We start from the raw sequence: 15,073 nt of genomic DNA, 5'->3' as shown, positions 1-15,073 counted from the left end.
GGTGCCTATTCCTGCTCTTTCTGGAATGGGAAGATGTTCTGTGATAGTCTCTCCTCCCCGCCCCCCTTCCTCCCCCGCCTCCCTTGCCAGCTCCCCCCTTCACAGAGTGCCGGGTGCTAACTGCCCTGACTCTTTGGGGTTTGTTTGTTTGCATTTTAGAGGTAAAGCAGCTTACATCTGTGTCCTGAGGGCGAAGAGCTTGTTTCTCCTCATCCCTGCCTGTCCTCTTGAAATGTTTGTCTCTTAAGCACTGAATTTTTATTGTGGGGCTGTTGGTGGGAAACTTGGAAAGAATAAAGAGTTTTAAAAGAGTAGCAGAGGCTTGCTTGCTTTTTCTGAAAACTATCATTCTTCTGCTGTGTCAGCCATCAGTGCCCGGGGTCTCTGGGAAGTACCTGGCTTGGGGTGGAACCATGGGGCCAGGAGAGCTGGAGCCCTCCTGGGGACGTGGATGTTGGCTGCCACCGATCTGCCTAAAGAGCCAAGCCAGGGGATTCTCACAGCCTGCAGGCCTCCCCGGGGCAGCCTGGCAGTGGGTTGCCTGGGATGTTTTCACTCTTCATGGGCCTCTAAAGAAACATCAGGCCCGAGGGCCAGTGTGGCCAGTGGGTTCCCTTCTGCGGGCAGCGGCACCAGATTGGAAATCTGGGTTCCATCAGAGGCTTGGCGAGTGCCTGCTTTTCCCTGGCGCTCAGGGCCTGAGGCTCCTACTTATTTGGGGATGGTTTCTTGGTTCTGTAGTGTAATGGCAGGTCTCAAGGAAGTGTGAAGCCTATTTGTGCTTCTCTTTGCTTGTCATTCCACCCCCATAGCCTCCACAAACACACATGTGCACACGTGCACACACACACACACTTCAAGTTAATGGGCTTAAAACCCAAGTGCTTGTTGATCAGTGCCAGTAAAATCCTTTCCGGGGGAAGGGACCTGCAGTTCCTCAGGGATGATGCCAGGAGAGTTAGGTGGTGCCGCACTTCCCGTTGGGTCCTGTATAGCCAGTGATTTCATCAGCCTGAGCATTAAGCGGCAACGCTGCGCAAGGGTAAGAATATAAATATGCTTTACAATGCTCAGCTTCCTATCGTAAGAAGACTTCCTGAGTGGATGTAAATTTACAACAGGTGCTTATCAAATGTGAAAATGCTTGCAAATCAGAAACAAACTTTAGGGTTGTGAACGTATTTCAGTGATGGCTCTGGTAAGGGCTGTGTTCCACGCCAAGCGATAATGTTGTTTCTCTTTAGTTGCTACATGAAGTGTCTTTCCATGGTTTACCACAGGGGAAATGATGGTGGCTGAGCCTCAGATTCTGGTGTTAAGATGCAGATTTATTTAATAAAATCCATATTTACCACTAGGGCACACATACAGCCAGGATGCCCTAAATTCACAAGAGAGATCTTTTCCTTTCAGAAGAACTAATATTTTCCTTAATTGCATGTTTCTACCAGAAGGCAGGCATCTTCTACCCATCTTTGCGGAGTCATGATAGAAGCATTTTTTCACTGTCTCTTGATGACTGAAATGTGCTGTATCCAGAAAGCAAGGGGAGGGGATCACTTCTTTGGCTGGTTGACCTGCTCTAAACACTAAATTCCTCAGCATAATTGGGTCTGCTGTTTTTCTTGGAATTGCACTTTTTCTTGCAGCTTTAAAATAGTCCCCACCCCCTTTGCCCCCCAAATCTTTAAGGTTTGCTCACAAGATGGACTTGTTGTGCAGGCAGTAATTAGCCTGTTACAGAGATATTAATTAACATGTTGGAAATGTTTTCTTTATTAATGAGAAATTCACACATTCTATTTAAATTAATTTGTAGAGTTTAAAATTAATTTATCGTGGCCTTTGATGACCTCAAATCTACTAAGACAAAACTGGAGTATTGTACTAACTGTTAAACCATTCATTAAACATTTTATGCAAATAGTGTTTGTTTATAAACAAATTAACTGCAAGGATTTTCAAAACAGGTGCTGTGTTGTGAATGCGTACTAAATGATGTGGTACTGAAAGAATTAATTAGACCTTCAGATGTAATTAGTTGCAATAATTTGCGTGATTAGCGGCTTGGTTAAGAAGTAAGACACACACATTGTAATGCATGGGAGAGTCACTTCAGTGGTTTTGTCTTTCATAGGGTGAGGATAAGCCTTCTCCATGTTTAGGAAATTTTTCAAAAAAATTGCTGACATAGCTGGAGTTAATTGCCAAGTGTCCTGTGGGGGAGAATGTGGTGGTGGTTGTTTTTTCTCCCTCTTTCTCCCGTGGCTTCTTCCCGTGTGTAGCCATCGGCTGCGCTGCTGTTTGTTTGCACCTTTATGAATTTTTAAAAGAGAAAGTTGTTAACCCCAGATCTTTGCATCCCCAGAGGAAATGACGACACTTAACACTTTGAGGGTTAAAAGACAGAACGCAATTATTATAAGGCAAAGGAAACATGGCCCGCATTTCAAGATGGGCTGTTATCGCTCAGGGAATAGCTGCAGTCATTTTTTTGACGTCGCAGTGGAAGTGTCTCGCCTCTTCTTGGCAGAAGATGGGCGGCCACGGTGAGCAGTTTCATCTGATGGGCTGCGGAAACCGGGACTCGTCACTGCGGATGCTTTGTTTACATGATGCTGGCGTTCTAGGGGCAAGGGCACCGAGATGCCTGGACCACAGTATTCAGCTAAGTTTGTTCTCTAGGGCCATGTTGCTGGGACATGGTTCTCCAAGTCTTGGGGACCCTCAGACCCCTGCCTTTTCTGCCGGGGCCGGGGGGGGTGGTTTGTATGTCATGATCTGGCTTTGGAAAATCCTGGTGAAAAAAAGATTGTAATTATTTCATTCATTCATTCAAAGATATCCTTTGAGTATTCTGGGGACACAGTAGTGATTGATACAGATAAGGTTATTTTCTGATGGTGCTTGGTATAGGGCAGAGACAAACAGATGGTGTTTCAGTTAATTTCAGTGATGAGGAAATATGAAGAAAATAAAACACAACAATCCAATGGAAAGTGACCCAGGGGAGTGAAGAGGGACAAAGTCCATACAAGTTTTCAGAGTTTTTAAGTGGGTCCCAGTTCCTTCAATTTCTTTCCCATCTATTTGAATATGAAACTGCTTTGATTGTAATACATGTAAATTTCTTTATGTGTGGCTGTATTAAATGACACAATATACCCATAGATAACTACTGTGGGACCTCCTGGCAAAGTAGGTGCTCACTAAATGACTTCTGAATGTGAGTCTGAATCTTGCTTGATCAGACGCCTGTGGACTCGGTTGGGATTTTGATAAGCTCTAGAGAAGAGCTGGGATGGCGCTCATAACTCAAGCAGGCAGCTCATTTTGCAGCCCCTCTGAGCAGCTGTTACTCTGTGTCCTTCCGTAGGCAATGGTGGCCTCCCATGCTGAAGAGACAGGGTCGAGGTAGCAGGTGACTGGTGAAGGGGCGCCTGAGGTCTACATAAGCCTGTTAGTTAAACGTGTGTGTGTCTGTGTGTGCGACATGCCTTCCTCTTCCTGAAGCCTGGTAAATGACAGCAAGACTTGAAAGGCTTGGGTTTCCCAATTTACTAAAGCCTCCTTTTGTTAGCTCGCCCACGACCACTCTGAATGACCTCTGGAAAGGCTGGGATGATGTCTGAGTTCCCTTCTGACTCAAGAGATCAGTGATTCTACTCGACCTGGGAGAGATGGAGGATTTAGAGATGAAAACTTGTGAGTTTCCAGAGGACCAGAGCTTTCTCTCCTCTGAGTTTCTTGGTGGTGTTTGATTCTGTTCATCCTCATTTTCAGCTGGTGTTTGCCAAGCAGTCTTTAAAATAGGCCCTTTTTGGACGATGTTTGAACTTGAGCAAAATTAACATTTGCATGTCATCAGTAGCTGCAGTGCATCACTCTGGGCAGTGAAGGATGAAAAGTCAAAGAATGTGGGCCGCTTGATTAAAATGAACAATCAGGGCAAGTTCTGAAAGATGGATACGGAGAGCCGGCCTGTTAATTTATGTGGACTCGATTCCAATTGCAAAGGGACATTTTTTTCCCCTTTGAAACTTTTAAGAAATTAGGTTTTAAAGCTGAACCGGTGCACCACTCAACTTAAAATAGAAGAGAATTTGATTTTATGCGGTGCCTTTCCCATCCTGGCACTCTCTAATATTGCATATCAAGAGCTCCTGACTGTAGAGTGGCGGGGAGGCGGTGCTGGTTTGAATGACTTCTGAGAAGGTGATGAACAACACAGCCCTTTGGCTCAGCACTTGGAGAGCACTTCCTGTGGGGTTCTAAAGCACCTCTTCTCTGGTCTTGTGTACTTCTGTCCCTTCCTTGAACTATGATCACAAATACCATCGCATCCCACAAGATTCAACTTGAATGTGGTCTCCCAACCCCCTACCCAGGTATCACTAGTAGTTTATCCCTCTGGAATAACCTCTATAGTAGCATTTCTATATGAATTGTGATCTGTTTGTGTGTGTCCCTGTGAAAGTAGTTGGCCTTTATAGTAGAGCACCTGTACTGTACCTGTGCAATGGAATCACTCACAAGATTATTAACGATCAAAAGAGAGAACACAAACAAATGCCCACAAGGCAGGCTTCTGACAAAATCAGTGTTGCTCCCTTACTCTTTCTGCTTCTGCATGGGGAGGAGGGCAGATTGGCAGACCACAGATGAATGAAATCCATCAGTCTCTCACAGATTTGCCTTCAAGTCTTTCTCTCCCAGGCTGGAGGAGGGCTTGGTGATTCATGGATGATTCTGTAAGTCACATATTCTTGACATCACCTCTAAGTGCAATAGTTACTGACTTTTGAGAACACACTCAATTTTTTTAAAAATCCTTTTTATTTCGTATTGGAATATAGTTGATTAACAATGTTGTGATAGTTTCAGGTGAACAGTGAAAGGACTCAGCCATACATATACATGTATCCATTCTCCCCCAAACTCCCCTCCCATCTAGGCTGCCACGTAAGTTGAGCAGAGTTCCCTGTGCTATACAGTAGGGCCTTGTTGGTTATCCATTTTAAATATAGCAGGGTAAGGACATGCTCCTTGCAAGTGTTTGTGGATCTGCGAGGAGATCCAACCAGTCCATTCTGAAGGAGATCAGTCCTGGGATTTCTTTGGAAGGACTAATGCTAAAGCTGAAACTCCAATACTTTGGCCACCTCTGGCGAAGAGTTGACTCATTGGAAAAGACTGATGCTGGGAGGAATTGGGGGAAGGAGGAGAAGGGGACGACAGAGGATGAGATGGCTGGATGGCATCACCAACTCGATGGACATGAGTTTGAGTGAACTCCGGGAGTTGGTGATGGACAGGGAGGCCTGGCATGCTGTGATTCATGGGGTCGCAAAGAGTTGGACACGACTGAGCGACTGAACTGAACTGAACTGAACTGAAGGACACACTCATTGTTCACATGCTACCTGGGAAGACCCGAAGCACAACATAACTGTTCTCCTTACTGGTTTATTATGTCTCTTTTCTGAACCTCAGTTTCTCCCACTGCAGAACAGTTCTCGTGTGTTAAGAGTTTCTTCCCACTCAGATGCTTTCAGAGCCTATATTTGGTCTTGAAGCAATTATAGAAGCAGGGGATAAATTAGCCTAAGGTATTTCCTTTGCCCTTCTTATGTCCTCTTTAATTTTGGTTGTGCATTCATTTTTGGGTCTTTTTCTTTCCCTCTTTTCAGTGTGATGTATGGAAAAAGTGTTTAAAAGAGACCTTGTAAAATTACACCTGGATTTAAGCAGAATTCTATGAACTGTGTGCTTAAGCATTTTGGGGGTAAAAAAGAATTGAAAACGGGATATTCTCTTAGACTTAACTAGCTGGATCTGGGAATAAGTTGCAAGAAAAAGGAAGTAAGTATCCGGAGAATTCCAGTGCATCCTTTAGGGTCTGGCTCCCTAGGACCCAGAAATGGTACCTTTTTGGTGAGAGGGCTTGGGTGATGTTAAAAATGAGGAAATGATCTGAACAACTACAATGATTAATACTAACACTCGTCTTCAAAGAGCCATGAGCTCTTAAGTATCTATGAAATATATGAGGCTTCAGTTGAAGTTTTTATCTGAGAGATGTGTCTGGGGCTCTATTTCATCTTCACTCAGCTGAAGGCAACCTTGAGGGCTGCATGGAAGGAGGGGGAGATGGGTGGAGACAATTCTGAGGATAGAGAAGCAATATTCTTGCAGAAGTGTCTTGGAAAGCTTGGTGTCCTGTGTTGGCTCATGGAAAAATTCAGCAGGTGAGACCACCATCTTGAATGGTGTCAGACCTGGGTGTTACTTCCACCTAGATCCCTTAATTGACCGACCAACCTCTCTGGGCCTTAATTTGCATATAGATCATGTAAGAAAGACAAACTCTACCTTTAAGGGTTGTCATAAGGAATATAATCTATAGCACATGCACTCAACAAGTGTCTTGTTATTAATTGCATAGATGCCACCACTCTGGTTTCCAGATGTCTGTTCTAGTCGAGGTCTGTCTTATCTCTGCTTCTCTCCACACTCTTTTGAAGAGCTAGCTGCTTTTTAAAGGAGCTACTGATAGACTGTGTCTCAGGTCTTTTGTAGGGTCCAGCCTGAACATCTCCCATGTGAACATTTTGGAAACACAAAGAGAAACATCTGGAGGTGTGAGAAGGCTGGCATCGAAAGACAGCCCAATGTAGAATTTCACTGATCTTGGCTCAAAGATGGGGTTATAGTCAACATTCATTATTTGGTCAGTGTCCCTGGTTGAAAGGGGGTGAACCTGTCCAGATCAGTGCCCTCACCAACTGATTTACTTCTACTTGGAAATTCCTTTCCATAGCCAGGGTGCCATAACGACTTACCTGCCCATTGCCTTTCATCTAATTTCCTTTTGGGCAACCCTATTTAGAGCCCATGCTTGGCATTTCCTGCTATTGGCAGGATGAAAAGGATGCTGGAGAAGATGTTTCTCTGGTTCTTGAGCATCAGCAAGTTCAAGTACACATCCAAAGGTAATTTTATTAGGCAACATGCTAGTTCTTCTCTGACGGTCATTATGAGCCCCAATGATAAAGTGTGTATGTTCCAATGATTATAGGAATTTTATTTTCATCTGGTTTTTATATTGCTATAAATATTTTGCATTTACCAAATAAAGTGGTTGCTACATAGAGATCATAACTTCTGGGACCTAAATTTGCTTCAGATGATAGGCAAATTATAGACTACAATATGTGATCAAACAGCAGTATGGGGAACTTAAATAGAGTGAGCCCTGAGGACGGAGGCCGCTCAAAACTGTGGGGGATGGACTAAATGGTAGTTTTAGCAAAGCTATCGCTGATTCCAGCAGATAAATTATGCTCTGCCTTTTTGTATCTCTTTGGGACTGTACTACATAAATTATGACCAAATATAATTTAGGCTATCAGCCTATATTTCTGAACATCCATCTTGTACATTTTAAGTACAAAATTACCATTTTGCAGAAGTATAAAATTGAGACAAATTTTTTTCCATCTGTGCATTTAACTTCTGCATACTTTATAGCAGCTAAAGGGTTCGAGAGGACCTCATTACCATCCAAAGGGGACGTTAGCCCTGCGACTATATAACTGTATTAAGATCTACATAAACGGGAATAAAGTTCGAGGGACAGTAGAATGTGGAATTATATATTTTTTCTTAAATGGAGATGTAACTTTTACATAAAACTGCTCATCTCTGCTTTCCTGAATAAGAGTAACTGTTTATAAATTCAGACTTGCTGATGAAGGAGTCTGTGTATATGAAAAGCCTTTCGAAACATGCAGAAAAGGGCAGGCTCTCAGTGACCAAGGGGGTACCCAGGGGGGCTTTCAGAGACCTCTAGGCTCTTGTTCTGGATTTGAACTCTGGGGTGGTCCACAGAAATGGCAGGGGACCTTTGGAGCCCTGTCCAATTATCACACAGCCTACCTCAGCTTTCTTTTTTTAAAGAAATTATTTTGCTGTTCTGGGTCTTAGTCACAGCATGCAGGACTTTGAATTGAGGCATGTGGGATCTATTTCCCTGACCAGGGATTGAACCTGGGACCCCTGCACTGGGAGTACAGAGTCTTAACCACTGGACCACCAGGGAAGTCCCTACCTCAGCTTTCTGAGTGATATCAAGTGGGGACCTCAGACATCTCCTGTGCCCACCCATTAGGGGTAAGGCTCGTGCTCAGTTGCTCAGTCACGTCTGAATGGACTCTTTGTAGCCCCATAAGTAGAGGCTCCTCTGTCCATGGGATTTTCCAGGCAAGAATACTGGAGTGAAAATGTATGGCAAAAGCCACCACAATATTGTAAAGTAATTAGCCTCCAATTAAAGTAAATAAATCAGTAATAATTACAAAAAGAATACAGGAGTGGGTTGCCATTTCCTACTCTAGGTGATCTTCCGCACCCAGGGATCAAACCCACCTCTCTTGTGTCTCCTCCATTGGCAGGCAGGTTTCATTACCACTAGCGCCGCCTGGGAAGCCCCAGGGGTAAGGCATGCATGCGTGCGCATGGGCTCTCTATTGTGACTTCAGATAGCTGGCTTTCCAAGAGGCCAAGGTGGAGCTTGACTAAGAAGCAGTAAGGACAGCAGAAGGGTTGTAAGGCAGTTTCCTTCCATCTGCCTGGCACAGGGAAGTCTGCCAAGGGCATTTGGTGAACCTCCATTGAGGGACCAGAGCTGCCTCCAGCCTGGATTTCCTCAGGACTTGGGGTGACACTGCTCTGATGATCATCGTTGCATCTGAGGCTGATTTTTCTAGGATTGGACTGCTGGTTGTTCCTGGAAATTGCTGGAACGGCGCTGCTTATGGTTTACAGCAGGGAGAGATAGCAGAGAGGGTTGATTAGACTGTTCAGGCCAAGAGGACAGCTCTGCTTAACCTTCAACTCATAGCCCCTCACTCCTGCACATATCATGAATAGTTTTTGTATTTTTGAAAGATCTTAATGAATTTTTGCCCTTAATCTTTCTTTATTTCTACATATGACTCTTCCCCTCTCCCAAACTACTTTTTCATTTTTTCCCCCTGTGTCATTTCTTTCTTCCTGGGTGTATCTATATATCAGCCAAACAGGATGGTTTGTTGGTCTACCAGCACTCTCTATGAGTGAGCTCTATTTATGGTGCTCTTTAGTGAACTCTTATTTATATAAGTTGGTGGAGGTGTCCCAACTTAGCCCTCAGGGGGCTGTTGTCCAGGTGGAGAGCAAGGATGAACAGGGCCCCTGAGGACAGACAGTCAAGGTTTGGGTATAATTGCTGTGGAACCACCAGACACAATGCTGATGACCCTGGACACTAGTAGGATTTGTTGCACATACAAATTAATGTGTTAGATCTCGCTTACTCACAAGTTTGAAGTGAAGTGAAGTGAAGGGAAAGTCGCTCAGTTGTGTCCAACTCTTGGTGACCCCATGGACTATACAGTCCATGGAGTTCTCTAGGCCAGAATACTAGAGTGGGGAGCCTTTCCCTTCTCCAGGGGATCTTCCCAACCCAGGGATCGAACCCAGGTTTCCTGCATTGCAGGCCCATTCTTTACCAGCTGAGCCACAAGGGAAGCCCCTCAACTTTGGGGAGAATCACATGAGATCAAATGGAAGAAGGATTTTGAGAGGGGAGGGGTGCTTGGGCCTCCTCTGGAGTGGCTTTGGGAGGATAAAAGTCCCCGCTCCACTGCCCATGAGCACTCTGTTCTCAGAGGGTGTCAATAGACACTTCTTGCATGGGGAAGGTCTGATCCTATCTAATGTGGAATAGTTCTCATTTTCTCTAGGGGACAGAGTGCACAGGAGTGCCTGGGGGATTGGATCCAAGACGGGCTCTTCTGAAAGGGTGCAGGGTGACTGTAGGACCCATCCCTGTCTTAGGGACCCTGAATCCAAAGTGGGAATACATACATCAGAGGACTCCCAGCTATTATATCATTGATGATGTCTTTGGAGGAGAAGCAGAACCACTGAAATGTAAGAATTGGGACTTTGAAAGCCCTGAGGCCACCCCATCGTAGGGTTCAGTTCAGTTCAGTTGCTCAGTTGTGTCTGACTCTTTGCGACCCCATGAATCACAGCAGGCCAGGTCAAATCACCAGTTTTTCATCCCTTCATTTGCTCATCAGTGACTCTTTATTGAGGACCTACTATGAGCCAGGCACATTCTACCTCAGACTAAGATCTAGAACTTCTAGACCACCAGGGAATTAAGAAATACAACAAATAAATAAAATTTAAAAATGCCCATTCATGTCTTCTTCAGGAAATAAAACAGAGCCTTCAGTTAGAAAGTGACAAGATTTGGTGCTATGCTATCATAGGTGGCAGGAAGTCCTCTCTGGGGAGGTGACTGCTGAACCTGGAAAGTGAGAAGGAGCCAGCTGGGGACAGGGAGCCAGCAGAGGGACACACAGGAGGAGGACCCAGGAAGGGACTGAGAAGACACCACCCCTACCCATGGCTATAACCTCTGTCCTTGGTTTAGGGCAGAGGCCTTAGGCTTGAATCTCAACCCAGTTTCCCAAAGTCATCAGCATGTGAATGACACAGAGGGAAGCTGAATGCAGGCCTCCTGCCTCAAACTTCCTCCCGCAAACCCTGTGTTTTCAGACTTGGATGGAGCTTCTAAGAGGCTTCCCAGGTCGTGCTAGAGGAAGAACCCACCCGCCAATGCAGGAGACATAAGAGATGTGCGTTTAATCTCTGGGTAGGTAAGATCCCCTGGAGGAGGGCATGGCAACCTACTCCAGTATTCTTGCCCGGAGCATCTCATGGACAGAGGAGCCTGGAGGGCTACAGTCCACAGGGTCCCCAAGAGTCAGACATGACTTAGTACACAGGCATGGAGGCTCTAAGATTTGGGACAGAAAGAAGAAATGGCTATCCATCACCTGCTTCACCTTCAGGTCCTTGTACATCAGAGGCAGCAATTTTGAGGTCAGAGCAATGGTAAACCTGTTTAAAGAGGGTGCGTCTTCCTGTGACCACCTCCCAACCCTCTCTTGGAGTCATGGTATCACACAGCTACAGGGGCCACCCTATTCCCGGGGGGAGTGCACTTGAATGGGGCCTGCCCTATGCACCAAGGGTAGAGCCACACCACGGCTCACCTGTGCCCTGGAAGCGCTGGGCCCAGAAGAGCTGGAGGCTGGCTCTATCCATCATCAACACATGACTCCTCTCTAAAGCATAGACTCGGGTTCAGAAAGGGTGCAAGTGGAGATCAGCTTAGAACAAGGACAGATAGACATGGCTGTGCAGTATTGTGAGAGAAGAAGGTGGCTGACTCTTGATTCCTCTTCAAAAGCTCAAGGTCTCACCTTTGGTAGAGTCTGGTTATCAGAGCTGAGACCAACTCTCACCTCTTTCACATGCTGGGGGAACTAACTGTTAATTCAACATGAGGAATAGAATGACCTTGAGCTGGAAATTCACCTCTGGTTGTCATCAGCACACTTCATCCCCGTGGTCAATCACCCCAGGAAGCTACCAGTAATCCCAGCTTACCTAAGAACCATGAAAAAAATCGACACTGGGTACTTAGCATGAACACATCTTTTTTTGTTGAAGGCAATGGTCCAGCCAGATATAACCTAAGTCTGAAGTCTATAGGGAACAGGTTGAATGGAGCCTGGGATGGGAATTAAAGGTATAAGGATCATTAGTGGAAGCCTGAAGAACACCAGCATCAAGGAGCAGGTTGGGAATGCAGAAGCCACGGATGGAACTGAGCCTAAGTGGTCAGGGAGATAGAAGGAAAAGCAGTGGTCAAGGTGGTAGACAGTTTCAGGATGAGAGGTGGTCACCAGTGGTACGTGCAGTGGAGTGTCCACCAGTGTAAGGTTTGAGAAGTGCCCATTAGATCTGGCTGCAGGAAAGTCATGGATGACTTGAGCAGGTAAGGGGAACAAGTGAGGATCGAGGGTGGTCTGTTCAGGCTGGAGGAGCCTTGAGCCAGGGATGATGGAGAGACTGGAGGAGAGGAGAGAGGTGGTTTTGGCTTCAGCAGAAGGATGGTTTGCTGAGACAGATGGGAAGGAGGTATGGCCACAAAAGTTTCTAAGTCTGTAGGTGGCAGAGCTCACACTGCATGGTGAATACGGAAAAGGATGGAGCAGGGTTTGAACTTGGTTGGTGGCAGGGAAAAGATGGGTCAGGTGAGGACACTGAGTTTGCAGCTGAGAGCAGTCAGTTCAATGAACCTATGTGGGTTCTGGGCTGAGGGGAAAGAGGAGCAGCCAGGACGCAGCTGATACAGGAGGGGAAAGTTGCGGTCCATTTCCCAGAGGTCTCCAGGAAGTCAAACCCGTGAAGTGTCTGGAGACTGAGAGGTGAGGTAGCTGTGTTCAGAGACATGGACGTGGGGATGCTGAGAATCCTGGGGACAGACCCACCTACCCCAGGACAACCCTGGTGGGTGGCTGTGTCGAGAAACAGGCTCGGCTCCTGGCTGTCCTATGTGAGCTTGAGCAAGATATGCATCCTTTTGGGGTGTCCCCTGCAATCGTGGTGCTTCTTCCACGATGGGGTTGGAGCCTCCATAATGCAAAGTAGAATCATGTTGGGGACTGAGTGAAATGATCTATGTGATGGCCTTAGGCCAGGGCCTGCCACAGTGCGATGCTTGATACCTGACGGCTGCTGTCATCGTCATCATCATTATCACCATCATGTCATGGAAACAGGCTTCTAGAAAGCTCTGTGGCAGGTCTTAGGAGGGAAATCAAAGACCAATGTGGATGTACAGGGCAGTAAGAGGATGGGAGCAGGAGCTGTTGAGCCTGGACAGACATATATCTGAGCATGTCTTGAGGCAAGTGTGTGGGGACAGGTTTTTATGAACCCGAGTGTTTTTGCTTTCCTTGCCTCGTGCCTCAGTTTCCCTGTATTTGGGATTAAAGAATTGGAGAAGTGGACTTTTTAGTTTCTTCTAGTACTGTCATCCTAACTCTGTCACCCTGTCCTGGGGTTTTGCTGAAATGTCACCCACCCACTCTTTCTGCAGGGCCAGAAACTCCCGGTGACAAAGTCACGTGGTTCCAGAGCAGCAGATGGCTCCCTGGATGGGAGGACAGTGTATGTGGCCAACCAGTAGCCAACTATTTGTACAGGTCAAGGCTGCTGAGATGCAGAGTAGAAATGCGGCAGGGGAAACAGGCCCTGTCTCTGGAAGAGAGATGGCTCCATGATGAGCAGACGTACAGGACAGTGGGGAGCGCCAGTAGGGTGTCTGAGGTCTCCGTGTCTGTCTGCCGGTGTTCTCACCTGCATAAAAAAGGGGTGAGTAACACGGGGTGTGGGGCTGGAGACTGACAGAGGGCCAACTCTGTCTGAGGTGTCTGAGACCCTGGCTTCTGCTTTGGACAGCAAACTTGACCTTGCGTGTGGTTATCGAGTGGGGTATTGTCCTTCCCAGTGGGTTGGGGGGCACTAGGGAGCATGTTTTGCATCAAATGACCCCTTTGTGGGGTCGTGGAAGGCTGTGGTGACTGACCTGAGGATCATTCAGAGCAAGCAGGGCCCTTCCAGCCACCAGCCCTCCAACACACACACACACACACACACACACACACACACACACACACACAGACTGCTGAAGACTTGAACTTGGAGAGGTCAAGAGGTCAGTCCTGGGCCCCCTGGGCAAGGAGCAGGGAAGTGAAACAAATTGAGAATACCAATTGTCAGGGCCAAGTTCTTCAAGGGCAGCATACCCTGTGTTTGCAGGTCCTGCCTCAGCCTTAAACAAAGGTGCTGGGATGTGCCTGAGGCCGAAAAAAAAAAAAAAAAAGCCTTCAGGGTGAGACCTCTTCTGGAGCCGCAGGGCTCCCTGATTTCAAGCCTGTGCTCCGGCGTAGGAGTCGGGGTGCCTCTGGAGAGGAGCAGGGTCCGGCGGAGGAATGCAATCTTGAGCTTCTTTGCCCAGCACCCTGTTTGTTTCCCACACAGAACAATGACCTCTGGTGAGCCCGTGCTTTCCAACCTCACCGAGGGTTACTGTGCAGCCCTGATTCCTCCCCTGATTATCTTGAAGCCTGTCAAGCGGTAAGGTTCTCCCTCCGCTCTCTGCTCTTTCTTCCTAATAGACATGAAACAGTCCAGTCAATAATATTTTACTTGTCTTCTCACTGCGTGTCTTTTCTTCTGATCAGTTTAGGCGGGTTTGACTGCAAAAAGTCAGAAGGGAGGTTAAGATCTGAAAAGTTCAGCCAAATGTTATCAGCCTCAGAGATGTTGCTAAGGGAGGGGCCCCCCAGCCCTTGGCGACCGGAGCCAATAATAGCTGCGATGCGCTGATAGCGTCAACGCCTGTCAGAGATCCAGGCGTTTGCGGTTCGTCTGTAAACGCAAACACCTGTATCCAGTCAAGCTATGATGGTTATCCTCTCTTTGCCTGTCATTCCCTTCGGTTCCTTGAAGGGGCTGCCAGGATGTTCTAAGCTGTGAGTTGATTTATAAAGTGAAGGATCTCTCCGAAACTTTGGCATGGACGGGGAAATTGACTAAAGCGCGCCTCTCCTCCAGGGGGTGACGCGGCCTTTTGACAATGGTGAGTGAAATCGACGGTCTCCTTTTAATTACATTTTTGAACCCATGGCACCAACGGCTGAGCTCTGGGAATTGAGGGCTTAGGCAGACTTTTATTGTCTCAACATGTATTTGCCCCCGCCCCTTGAAAGGACTCTCGGTACTTGTTTGAGATTTTTCTGTGTGATGAATTAGATCAAAGTGACTAATAAACAGTGTCTGTGGAAGCTCTTCAGAACACAGTATATACATATTTGAGATATTTCCAAGACTGAACAGGCAAGGTCCAAACTGTGAAATAAACTTAGGGCGTAAGGGAAGACAGCTTATGTGTTGACCTCCCAGCAGGGGCAAGATTTGTAGTGGGCACCGGGCTTTCCTCAGTGAAGCATTGGGCAGGGACGTCGATGTTTGGGTCATCAGCCCTGGTGGCCTGAGGCAGGGAGAGGCGTGGAGATCACATTGTGTCCTTCCCAGGCATCGCCTCATGGGACAAGTGGCTCCCCAAGGGGCCCTGCCTGTTTCTTCCGGGACAGTCCACCGG

The 15,073-nt window shown here is 46.8% G+C and overlaps 1 long non-coding RNA gene and 1 other non-coding gene across 2 annotated transcripts in view; one reads left to right on the top strand and one right to left on the bottom strand.

Moving 5' to 3' along the window:
* The window catches only part of LOC138418095 (uncharacterized), a 100,153-nt gene that overhangs the window by 46,625 nt on the left and 38,455 nt on the right, over nt 1–15,073 (top strand). The gene's annotated exons all lie outside the window — the stretch shown is intronic.
* On the bottom strand, nt 8,029–8,101 carry TRNAG-CCC (transfer RNA glycine (anticodon CCC)). The gene has a single exon. It is a non-coding gene; the product is annotated as a tRNA-Gly (tRNA).

This window comes from Ovis canadensis, chromosome 14, assembly GCF_042477335.2.
Source record: "Ovis canadensis isolate MfBH-ARS-UI-01 breed Bighorn chromosome 14, ARS-UI_OviCan_v2, whole genome shotgun sequence".
In the NCBI taxonomy this organism is placed as follows: domain Eukaryota; kingdom Metazoa; phylum Chordata; class Mammalia; order Artiodactyla; family Bovidae; genus Ovis; species Ovis canadensis.
The sequence above is the reverse complement of the archived record's forward strand: the minus strand, read 5'-3'. Positions and strand labels throughout refer to the sequence as shown.